The following is a 12,455-nucleotide window of genomic DNA, read 5'->3' as shown; positions in this document are numbered from 1 at the left end:
CTAGAAATTACAGCAAGATCAAATAACTATCATCCAACAAGATCCAATAGGTCTAACTTGGCACAAACACTAATTAAACACAAAACCAGATCCAAACAGAAGGTAGATGGGTTATTTATTCTCTAACAGAAGAAAAACGCAAAAAACTAAAAATAAAATCAGGTTGCCTCCCAACAAGCACTATCGTTTAACGCCCCTAGCTAGGCATAAAAGCGAGGATAGATCTAGGTTGTGCCGTAGTAATAAGATAGATCGGTGAAACTCATTTCATATTCTCTACGTTCGGCAGCAAGTTTCCTTTGAGGCAAGCAAAAGTAATCAAAAGGGCTAAATTTAATAGGACAGAAGTCCCCAAGATCAATTTTAGGAGGTATAGGTTCCTCTTTCGGCCCTTCGTATTGCACAACCAATTCATCATTATAAGCATTCTTTTGACAAAACCTTGTGAGCCTAAACTCAAGAGAGCATCCTAGCTCGTTATTTCGAATAGCCAAATCATCATTAAGTTCAGAGATTCTATCAATTAAAATATTGGCAGGCACCTTTTTTCTAAGGTTTTCATTGAAAGCAATATAGTCAAGAGATTGAAGGCGCATAATTTCTTCTTGATCAAAGAGGATAGATTCGATGGGTGGACGACCAGCGTCCACCCTATAGTGCGCAAAGATTTCTTTGGCTTCTTTTATTATAAATCTGAATTCATGAGCCAAAAAGATAGTAGCGGCACGCTTAACAGAAGAATGTTCGATATTAGAAAATTCTAGGAAAATTCTTTGTATAGATGGGTGCATATGCATAAATTGCCTATCAAGTTCAACGATAAGCATGGCAATAGCGTCCGCAAGACTACTAGTTCTATGGAGAATAGAACCGCCCATAGAGGGCAAAGCATCGGCACAAGTAAAGAAATCTTGAATAACTCCTTTTCCAATAATATTACCACTACCGATTCGAAATCTTTTTGTATGATAGGTAGGGGGTTCTTCAGCAGGAGCATCAGAATTTTCTATGACATTGTTATCGCCCATATCAGCGATAACTTCCCCAATTTCAGACATAGCGACAAGCAAGCGAGAAAAAGGCAAACCGAGAAACAGAAGGAGAAGGAGATTGGGAGAGAGAGGGCGAATAAAACGGCAAGGGTGAAGTGGGGGAGAGGAAAATGAGGGGCAAATGGCAACTAATGTAATGCGGGAGATAGGGATTGTGATGGGTACTTGGTATGTTGACATTTTGCGTAGATTCCCCGGCAACGGCGCCAAAAATTATGCTTTCTACCTCTTGAGCTTGCGTTGGATTTCCCCGAAGAGGAGAGGATGATGCAGCAGAGTAGCGTAAGTATTTCCCTCAGTTTTTTAGAACCAAGGTATCAATCCAGTAGGAGGCCACGCTCAAGTCCCTCATACCTACACAAAAATAATAGCTCCTCGCAACCAACGCGATTAGGGGTTGTCAATCCCTTCACGGTCACTTACGAGAGTGAGATCTGATAGAGATGATAGATAATATTTTTGGTATTTTTGATATAGAGATGCAAAGTGAAAAGTAAAAGGCAAAGTAAAAAAGCAAAGCTAAATAAAAGTGATGGAGATTGATATGATGAGAATAGACCCGGGGGCCATAGGTTTCACTAGTGGCTTCTCTCCAGAGCATAAGTATTCTACGGTGGGTGAACAAATTACTATTGAGCAATTGACAGAATTGAGCATAGTTATGAGAATATCCAGGTATGATCATGTATATAGGCATCATGTCTGAGACAAGTAGACTGACTCCTGCCTGCATCTACTAATATTACTCCACTCATCGACCGCTATCCAGCATGCATCTAGAGTATTAAGTTAAAAACAGAGTAACGCCTTAAGCAAGATGATAGGATGTAGAGAGATAAATTCATGCAATATGAAATAAACCCCATCTGGTTATCCTCGATGGCAACGATACAATAGGTGCCTTTCTGCCCCTTCTGTCACTGGGAAAGGACACCGCAAGATCGAACCCAAAGCTAAGCACTTCTCCCATGGCAAGAACTACCAATCTAGTTGGCCAAACAAAACAGATAATTCGAAGAGACTTGCAAAGATAACCAATCATACATAAAAGAATTCAGAGAAGATTCAAATATTATTCATAGGTAGACTTGATCATAAACCCACAATTCATCGATCTCAACAAACACACCACAAAAAGAAGATTACATCGAATAGATCTCCACAAGAGAGGGGGAGAACATTGTATTGAGATCCAAAAAGAGAGAAGAAGCCATCTAGCTAATAACTATGGACCCGAAGGTCTGAGGTAAACTACTCACACTTCATCGGAGAGGCTATGATGATGTAGAAGCCCTCCGTGATGACGGCCCTCTCCGGCGGAGCTCCGGAACAGGCCCCAAGATGGGATCTCGTGGATACAGAAAGTTGCGACGGTGGAATTAGGTTTTTGGCTCCGTATCCGATTGTTTGGGGGTACGTAGGTATATATAGGAGGAAGAAGTACGTCGGTGGAGCTTCGGTGGGCCCACGAGGGTTGGGGGCGCGACTGGGGGTGTAGGGCGCGCCCCCCTACCTCGTGTCCACCTCGAAGCTTCCTTGGCGTAGGGTCCAAGTCTCCTGGGTCATATTCGGTGAGAAAATCACGTTCCCGAAGGTTTCATTCCGTTTGGACTCCGTTTGATATTTCGTTTCTTCGAAACACTGAAATAGGCAAAAAACAACAATTCTGGGCTGGGCCTACGGTTAATAGGTTAGTCCCAAAAATAATATAAAAGTGGAAAATAAAGCCCAATATAGTCCAAAACAGTAGATAATATAGCATGGAGCAATCAAAAATTATAGATACGTTGGAGACGTATCAACTAGCAGCCTCATGGTGGGAGAATTACACGACCACTTTCCCCATAGCCAATGTCACTTGGGACCAGTTTCAGCAAGCTTTCCGCACAACCCATGTCTCAACTGGAGCTATGACTATGAAGAAGTGCGAGTTTCTCAACTTACGCCAGGGGAACCATACTATGGCTCAGTACGTGGATGAGTTTAGCAAGTTATCTCGCTATGCCCCTGATGATGTGGCCACATATGGAGCGAAGCAGGAGAAGTTTATGGAAGGGCTGAATGATGAGATGAGCATGCAGTTGATGGTAGCAACCTTCAACAACTACCAGGAGTTGGTAGATAAGGCTCTTATGATTGAAGGGAAGCAGCAGCAGATTGAGAGCCGTAAGAGGAAGTATGGACAAGGACGGTATAACTCAGGAGCTCAGCAGAAGCCTCGCCTAACCCCGAACTCGGGAGGACTTGTTCATAACCATGGAGGTCATAACCATGCCGGAGGAGGTTTGCATAACCACAATGGTTCTAAGAATGGGAATGGAAACGGAACTAACAACAATCAGAACCGCCCCAATCTAGACACACCCACCAAAAGAGATCTAAGTCACGTTACTTTCTTTAAGTGCGGGAAGACTGGACACTATGCCACGGACTGCCCTAAAGGGAAGAATGGAAATGGAAATGGGAGCGCTGGGAAGAAGCCCAATCCATTCAACAAAGGACAAGTGAACCACGTTAACGTGGAGGAGGTTGAAGAGCATCCAGACGCGGTTATAGGTAAGTTTTTGGTTAAGTCATTTACCGCTCTTGTCACTACAAAAAAATACACTTCCGTGATGATACGTGTTTGTCACAGTACGTCGCTTTTTTTGTCATGCATGTACATCCGTGACAAATTTATGACAGAATCAAGATAGTCATACCTTTGCTGTCGTAGAAGTGTTCCATGACATTATCAAAATTATCATCACGGAAGTGTCCACTTCCATGACGATAAATCGCGCTTCACAGAAGTGCTTTCTTCAAGGGTGACCGACACATGGCATCCACCGTAACGGAATGCCTTAAGCTATCGGGTCGGGTTTTGGATCCGATAACCCGTTAAAAGCCCCGACCAATGGGAAATTTCCACGTGTAAAATTCTTATTGGTCGGACGAAACACGTGTCAGCTCGTCAGTGGGTCAGATAGGCGCCTATGATACGTCGACACGTGGCACGGCCCAACAGAGGCCCATTCCTGTGAAAAGGCCGGCCCGTTTGACTTGGTCAAAAGGTGGCGGGCCGGCGCTTGGAAAGCATGTTAACGGCCTGTTCGCATATAGCCCATTTACAGCCTGCTAAGCCAAGGCCCGTTACGCCCTCTCCGAATTAGGCCCAGTAGCGTCATCTGGGCCGTCCAATATGATTCCAGCCCATTTTCACTTCCGGCCCATGTATAGAACATGATGTCTTTCGGCCCATATGAGGCCCTTTGTAACTCTTGGCCCATTAGCGGCCCGTGCTGAAACTGGCCCGTAATGAACAGTGTATTACTTTACACCCATTAACGGCCCGTGGTGAAACTGACCCGTAATGAATAGTGTATCACTTTATACCCATTAACGACACGTTATTCCGTTGGGCCGTTTCCAGCCCAAGTTAACTTTCGGCCTTCTGAGGGCCCATTTATTCTTGGGCTCATTTGCAGCATTCGGTTACTTACGGCCCATTACTATCATTTTCTGCTTGTGGGCCAAATTCAGTCCGTCGTTACAGTCGGCCCGATTGTGGACCGTTAGTCTGTTGGGCCAATTTCATAGCATCACCAAATACGGCCTATTAACGGCCCGTTATGGTCAAACCATACAACGTACGATTTCCATTAAAGGCCCGTCTACGGGCCATTAAAGGCCCGTACAAGACCCGTAAATGAGCCGGCGGCCCATGGATCCTACGAGACGTACAAGGCCCATGGATCCTACGAGATGTAGAAGGCCCATGGATCCTACGAGACGTAGAAGGCCCATGGATCCTACGAGACGTAGAAGGCCTATGGATCCGACGGCCCGTGAAGGGCCATGGTCGGGCGAATTGGCCCCTGTTTGAACGATATAGCATATTCAAAGAATTATCCTACTCAATACTATCACCTCTGAAAAGCCTACACTATTAAAACAAAGAGATCAAGGCATAGAAAGGTAGAATAATCCTACACTATACAATAAAGTAATTACAGCAAATTCTACCCACTTGGCATTATGGTTCGGCACAGGTGATAATAAAGCATACACAAACAACAAATTACATACACTAGGCAAGTACAGCTCATACATCATGGACGCGCATCAACTTAACTCCATTTGAACTATAATCTCTTCAGAAAATAGGATTGGCCGGATTCAGATAGCACAAATTTCAGTCTGCAAAATCTCCAATTCCTTCATGGTTACCTCAGTGTCTTGTTTTATTTTTTGGACTCCTGCATCTAATACCTGCATGTCCAGTCTCAACTTGTTGATTATACGTTGACAATCATGTACACGTTGTCTTGCCACCTCTAGTTGATGCTCAAGAACATCAGCACATTCCAATTCCAATCCATAATCATTCGGTAACGGCCATGCCGCACTGCTCGCAGATCTTTGTGTTGATGTCACTTCATCCTGAAATGTTTCTGTAAGTACACATGACTAGGGCAAAAATATAGTTACAACAGTGAAGCGAACAAGAAACTATTTTGTACTACATGGCGAAATAGGACTAACAACAATGTTACACGTCACCTAAAAAAATGTTACACGTCATGAAGCATAAGCAGGTGATATTTTAGAAATTATAAAAAAGATAGTCTGTGCAGCCTGCATACAGAAATCCCTCTTAGCTCACCAGAGGAGCATGATGTTGGGGCCCAATCGGAAACACAGACAAGTTACAAATTTAGACAGCACGTTGCGTATAAGTAAGCAAGCAGTTGGCCATTCTGTGCCTAAATTAAAGTCTTAGGGAGCATAATGAATTGCAGAGGGTTTCATACAAACATACTACAGCAGGCAAAACTATGCAATCATTAGCGTAGTATAAACTAGATTGTGAGCCTCATGCAATAATAGTTGGTTAATAGACTTCAAAGCTTCAGGCACACTTCGGCAGATTAATTAAATGGTAAGGCCTTTAATTATGTCAACTAATATACAAGTACCGAACATCAGGCATGATTATTTGGGCATCTCATCAAGGTTGGAAAAAGCGGTAGGCGTAAGCGAGGCGGTTAGCCTTTGCCTAGTGCCTAGGCGGTGCTTAAGCGCCCTAGGCGCAGCCTAGGCGGTAATATAGATTCTACTATCAGGGTGTATTTTTGGTTATTATATGTGTACTGATGTTAATTTAGGGCAGATAAATAAGTTAAGTACCAGCTACTACCATTTGAATATGTGATGTTTGGCATTTCAGTGCAATATGGCATGATTTCTCGCTTGGGTAAACAATTTGTTGCATGCACTGCCTAGACTACGATTTATGCCCTAGGCGAGGCGTTTGGCCGTCGCCTAGCGCCTAGGCATGCCTAAGCGCCTCCTAGGCACTGCCTTTTGCAACAGAGCATCTCATTAACTGAGGACAAATAAAGCAATTGAAAAGAGAAAATTAACTATGCCTGAAACAAACAAGAAATTGAACTGTTGAGTTGCATACAGTGACTTACCTTAGTAGGTTGAAGAGGCTCAGCGCAGCTCCTACTTTTCTTGCAAGGCTCCTTCCTAACATCTTGTACTTGGAAATCCTCAATCTTATCTTCATTACACCCCCTCTGCAAGGTGACACAAACTAGTTACTCGTCTCCTTGGAAGATAAATATGCATACTTTCCAGTCTGTGAACACAAAAGGATGAGATAATAACAGAACAACAACACATAATGAAACATGCCGCATCTCTTGCACTTGCACACAATGAAATGAGCATTTACTATGTCTGCACCATGTAAAAACTAGGCATACCTTCGAACTGGATCTCCAGGTACTCTTGGAGAGCCTACTGTAGTGTACAGCCAAACCTTTATGTCACCTATGAGTTAGACAAGGCCCCACTATAGCAGCCCTTAGTGTTTAAATCGTTGACAAGCTCTGTTAGAGTGTTAGGTCAAGAACAACAAGTAATCAAAGCAAACAGTCCTAGTATGGCTGGGTGATGCAAACAATTAATTGAACAGAAGTGTGAGCAAATCTTACATATGAAGAAAAGAAGCAAAGAAGGAGGCTTAAATACCATCACTTGACTGACCAGATTTAAGGGGCATTTAAACATCATGTGCAGCGTATGAACTAACATAAACATTGCATATTCCAGATTCTACAATGGAATGCACATGTATTAGGTTATGCCATGTATGATTATGCCTAAATGTACAGATAGCAGGCAGGAGTGATTCATCATTGCACGCACAATTGAATTGCAGGTTAAGGGCCAGTTCGATTCCGCCTTTTCAGGGCATATTGTCAAAATAAGCCATAAAAGATGTAAAGAAGTCATTTTTCAGTTATGGGCTTGCGCTCAACTAATTTCGCTTTGGAGGGGGGTGTTTCGGGTAGAACCTCACTAAAAATTGAAGGGAATGGGAATAGTGAAATGACTCTGTTGTCTGCCTATATTACACTCAAAATGCAACTGCTGACGCCCGTGTCACACCTGACCCTCAAGTAAAAACAAACACGCAAGCATTCATTGACCTGCCCGCTTGCATCTCCTCTCCCCTTTCCCTCTACCTCGATCCCCTGCCTGCAGCACTAGGGTTCCTCCAGCGAGCCGTCGCCACTGGTCCCATCTGGCCTTGTCCTCGACGATGCTCTGTCCAGCTAGGCTACATGGCCGGCGCGTAGGGGCAAATCTCCCTGGCTTCTCCTCCCTCTGGCATCGCCCCTCATTCTCATGGTCTCCAGCAGCTGCTCCACTGTGGTTCGTCCAACGCACTACTCCAGCGGGCGCTGCACAACTACGGCTGATGCCACACTGCGACAGAAGGCACCTTATTCCCCCTCCCCTCCTCCCAGGCCATGGCCTTGAGGTGCTGTTGAAGGATGAGCTCATCTAACAAGGTGAGGATCTCCTCTGATTTTTTGCCAAATTTTCATTCTGATCCACTATATGATGAATTGCTATGAGCTGCTTCTGCTGCTGCTATATGATGCATTGCTATGAGCTGCTCCTGCTACTGCTATATGATGCACTAGCGGTGTGACCCGCGCATTTGCGCGGCTAGATTTCTTAAAATGTGTTTTTATATCTAAATTAGCATTGAGATGTTGTTATAGGATGGTAGACTTGCAAACTTGCAGTATTATATTGAAATGCATAATGCAGAAACTCCTTTGTAACAAATAATTGTAGCCAATATGTGTATTATGAGAAAATATTAGTAGACTAAGGTGAACATGTTTTATCATGTGTGATAAGTACTGTTTGCAACATATTGGGTGCATGACAACGGGAAGTCATATCATTTTGGTCTAGCCATGCCATTTCAAGCTATATTGTTGTCTGTCTTCAATCCACAATTATTAAGAAACAACCTATGGAAACATAATATGTAACATTAAGGTCTAGTATAGTCCCCTCATCAATATTACAGTTTGATAACGCAATATCACAACATGCTTCCGCACATATTAATATAATCTTCACCTAATTATGTATGTTTCTTAGGTATCTAGCATAATATAAAATTATTTGTGTGTTCAACAAAAAAAAGCCAAAATGACCTCATCTCTAAATTATGGCATATCTATGTATTTGGTACAAAGAGGTTGTGATGTCAAAATAGTCTAAGGAAAGTTTGCCAGTTTTTTTTTCTATTTTTATCCTTGTATCCATACATGTACTCTTATTTCTATTTAGCTTTAAGAATTGTATTAGCTGCTTTCATCTCTTAAATTGAAGACATAGTTTCACTATAAGAAAAAGGGTAGTGGAAGTACAATTTATATCTTCACTCTTCAGTGCCGCTCATTCGTGCGGTTAGAATTGCTATTTTATTTATTGATGGTATTTTTCTCCATATCTTTTTTATTTTATCTATCACCGCATCCTAATTTATACAAAAAGTCAAAATGTGCATTTGACAAAACATGATTACAATTTTTATTTTGATTTTACAATATAATATATATAATTCCTTTTATTCGTAGCTTAATGCAAATTACTATACCAATTTCTATGCTCTCAGGTAAATTCTCATTTGGACCAATTGGATGACCTTTCTCATGTCTCCAGTATATCCAGCATAGTTGAAGCTACCAGATGTTTTGGTGGGTTGGCGTTAGTTGCACGTGGACCTCTCTGGGATCAGTATGGCTTGTGCAAAAACAAAAGTATGGCTCGTGCATGTATACTCCCTTGTAGACTGAAATATTTATGCATGATATTCTATTCCTTGGAGAGTCACTTGTTTCCTTTGTAACACCTATATTTTTAGGAGTTTCTCACTGAGAAATTCCAATCATTCATGATATGTTCCTGTGTACCATCACAGCTTTAACTTCCCTATTAGAAGTACTTCATCGCATAAAATTAGCACATCCCTAATAGGTCAAACATGAGGTTTTTAAATAATAGAAAATTTTACCTCTCCATCTCTTTTTTTTGCGGAGTTACCTCTCCATCTCTAACAGTGCAGTTCTCCTGCTTATTTTGTAATAAGATATATCTCAATTTTCCTCCCTCTGATCCTTTCATCTACTCATAGTATCCATACTGAGTTCAGTAACAACAATATACATGTATATTACTTTTAACTAAGGGTCAATAAACAATTGACCTACTGGTATTAGCAAAGAAAAAAGTAAAAGCTACATGACACATCTTTCTTTAATCGAATCTAGTCTATGTATTTTGAAAAAATTAATCCAAAACGATTGGACACCTGCAAAATATAGAATACCAAGCAACACATTGCTTGTCAGGAAATTTAGTAGCAGCATTATTGGAGTAGTTTTGAAATAACAAAACATACTCCCTTCCTCTTAATATACATTGCATACTCCCTTCATACTGAATTAACCTTGTGGATTTTGATATTTTTTTCCATAAACATAGTCAAACTTTACAACGTTTAACCTAGGATAAATCTAAAATGCAATGTATTATTTTAAATGAAAATGCAACATATTTTGAGGGAGTATACATTGTCTGCCAAGAGCCGCTCAAATTACAGCATTAAAGTTTATGGAACTGAACGACCAAACTACTTTGCACAACAGGAACTGAACAATGTAGAAAAGAGACACGGGCTCATCTCTGCGGAAGTATGCCTATTCTTTCCAATTCTTCTAAGGAGCACGCCACCATAACATGAACGTGTACCAATTTCAACTGAGACCAATAGATCTTGTGCTTATCACAAATATAAGGAATGTAAACATCTATGTTTCAAAATTCAGTAAATCACTATGTGACATCCTACAATTAACTCTAGCTACCAGATTGTTGCACCGACTGACAGTGCTCTTTAGTGGTGAAAATTTGTTACCCTTGACACATCTTCCACGACACTTTTGATTCAACATGACACCTTTGACAAATAATAAAATGTCTCCTCTAAAATCATGGGATAATAAATCTGGACTTAAACAAAAGAGAGATTTTTTTTGTTATTGTTGTATTCTCATCTAGTCTTTGCATAGATGCAGAGATCTTAACTGCTTATTTTGAATCCAGCTTTTCATCGTGCATGCCAAACCATGAGCTCGTGTAAGTTGGGTGTACTGGATGCAGGCATGGATGGTGGACGTTAAAAGCTAATCTTGATGCTTGCCGGCGAACTCATCCGAATTTCAGTGTGTTGGTGCGAGGCCGCACAGCCAGTCCATGGCTTCTTGAGGCTAGATGATTGCTTGGCATGCCTCGGAGAGGTTCTTTGGGTCTGAGAATCATACAATTCTGCTCGCGATATGCGGGTAAAAACGCGAGCCTGCTTCTCCTCGCGATGCAGCAGCGGCGTATGTCGGAATAGAATGCAGATGCATATATCATCTTCCGTGAGCTTTTTTCTGCATGGATCTCCCGTGAGTTATTAACCAAGTTAAGTAAAAAAAGAGGTGGCTGTTTTGATTATTTTGGCTCTTTCCTTTACTAGCACCGTGATTTTTTTTCATTACTTAATTTTATCTCTTGACTATATTTGTCTTTGATGACGGTCTCTCTTTCCTTCTATAACACCATGATTTTTACGTTTTCCTAATTTTATCTCTTGATGATTTTTTTTCTCAACCATTTCCTGACTATTTATACCATGAAAAAAGGTAGCGCCCCCTCAAAAAAAAAGGTAGCGCAAAAGTTTTTTTTTCAAGTTGAACATTATTGTTTCATTGTAAAGTTGTCCCGTACGTGGTCAGGGATCTCCCGTGAGTTATTAGCCATGTTATATAAAAAAAGTGATTCCTTTGATTACGTTGGCTCTTCCCTTTCCAAACAGCGTGATTTCTGTGTTTCCTAATTTAATCTCCCGACTATTTTGCTTTGGTTACGTTGTCTCCTTCCTTTTTTTTGAGGGGACCCTGACTTGTATGTTTCCAAATTTTATCTCCTAACTATTTAAGGCAAAAAAAGGTAGCGCAGGTATGTCTAGCGAGCATGTTTTTTTATCTCCTATTAGAGTCCGAACCAAAATTGTTAACATGTTCCTTCTTTCACGTACAACAGACATGATGGTGCCTTTTAAACTTGTTTTTTTTTTACGTGCCTTGTAAACTTGTCTCATGCACATAATATTGGTTGCTTTTTGTAGACCGATCCATGTACGTGACATACTTCATAGGTGCAAAACAATGCACGCAAATATTATTTGTATGTAACGTTTACATCTTGAAATCTCAGCCGTTTATATCTAAAATTAATGGCTTAGATAATTTAATCTGTGTGGATGAACGTGGTGTCTCGTTTTACTTCTGTTATAATTATATAATAGATTGCTATGAGCTGCTGCTGCTGTATGTTGAGTTGCTATGAGCTGCTGCTGCTGTTATATGATGAATTGCTATGAGCTGCTGCTGCTGCTATATGATGAGTTGCTACAAGCTGCTCCTGCTGCTGCTATATGATGAGTTGCTACAAGCTGCTCCTGCTGCTGCTATATGATGAGTTGCTACAAGCTGCTCCTGCTGCTGCTATATGATGAGTTGCTACAAGCTGCTCCTCCTGCTGCTATATGATGAATTGCTATGAGCTGCTCCTGCTTCTGCTATATGATGAATTGCTATGAGCTGCTCCTGCTGCTGCTATATGATGAATTGCTATGAGCTGCTGCTGGTATATGATGAATTGCAGACTGCTGCTGCTGTATGATGAGTTTTTATGAGCTGCTGCTGCTATATGATGCTTTCAGGTGGTGCTGCTATACGATAATAACCAGCCACTTGGACCATCGAATTTCAATAAATAATTGTTCTTCATTTAAATGTGGGTCATGCGTTCTTCGTTTAAATTAGGCAATGTGATCTCTATGGAAAACATTGACCAAAGTAGATTGTGCCAAGTAGATGGTATCTTTGTATTTGCATTTTGAGCAAATAGTGATGGTCTGTTTTCCTATCATATTAATTACTGCACTGGGTTCAATTTGTGATGTTTGCAAGTCAAATTAATTTTCATATGGGC

Source organism: Triticum urartu, chromosome 2, assembly GCF_003073215.2.
Source record: "Triticum urartu cultivar G1812 chromosome 2, Tu2.1, whole genome shotgun sequence".
NCBI lineage: Eukaryota > Viridiplantae > Streptophyta > Magnoliopsida > Poales > Poaceae > Triticum > Triticum urartu.
The sequence above is the reverse complement of the archived record's forward strand: the minus strand, read 5'-3'. Positions refer to the sequence as shown.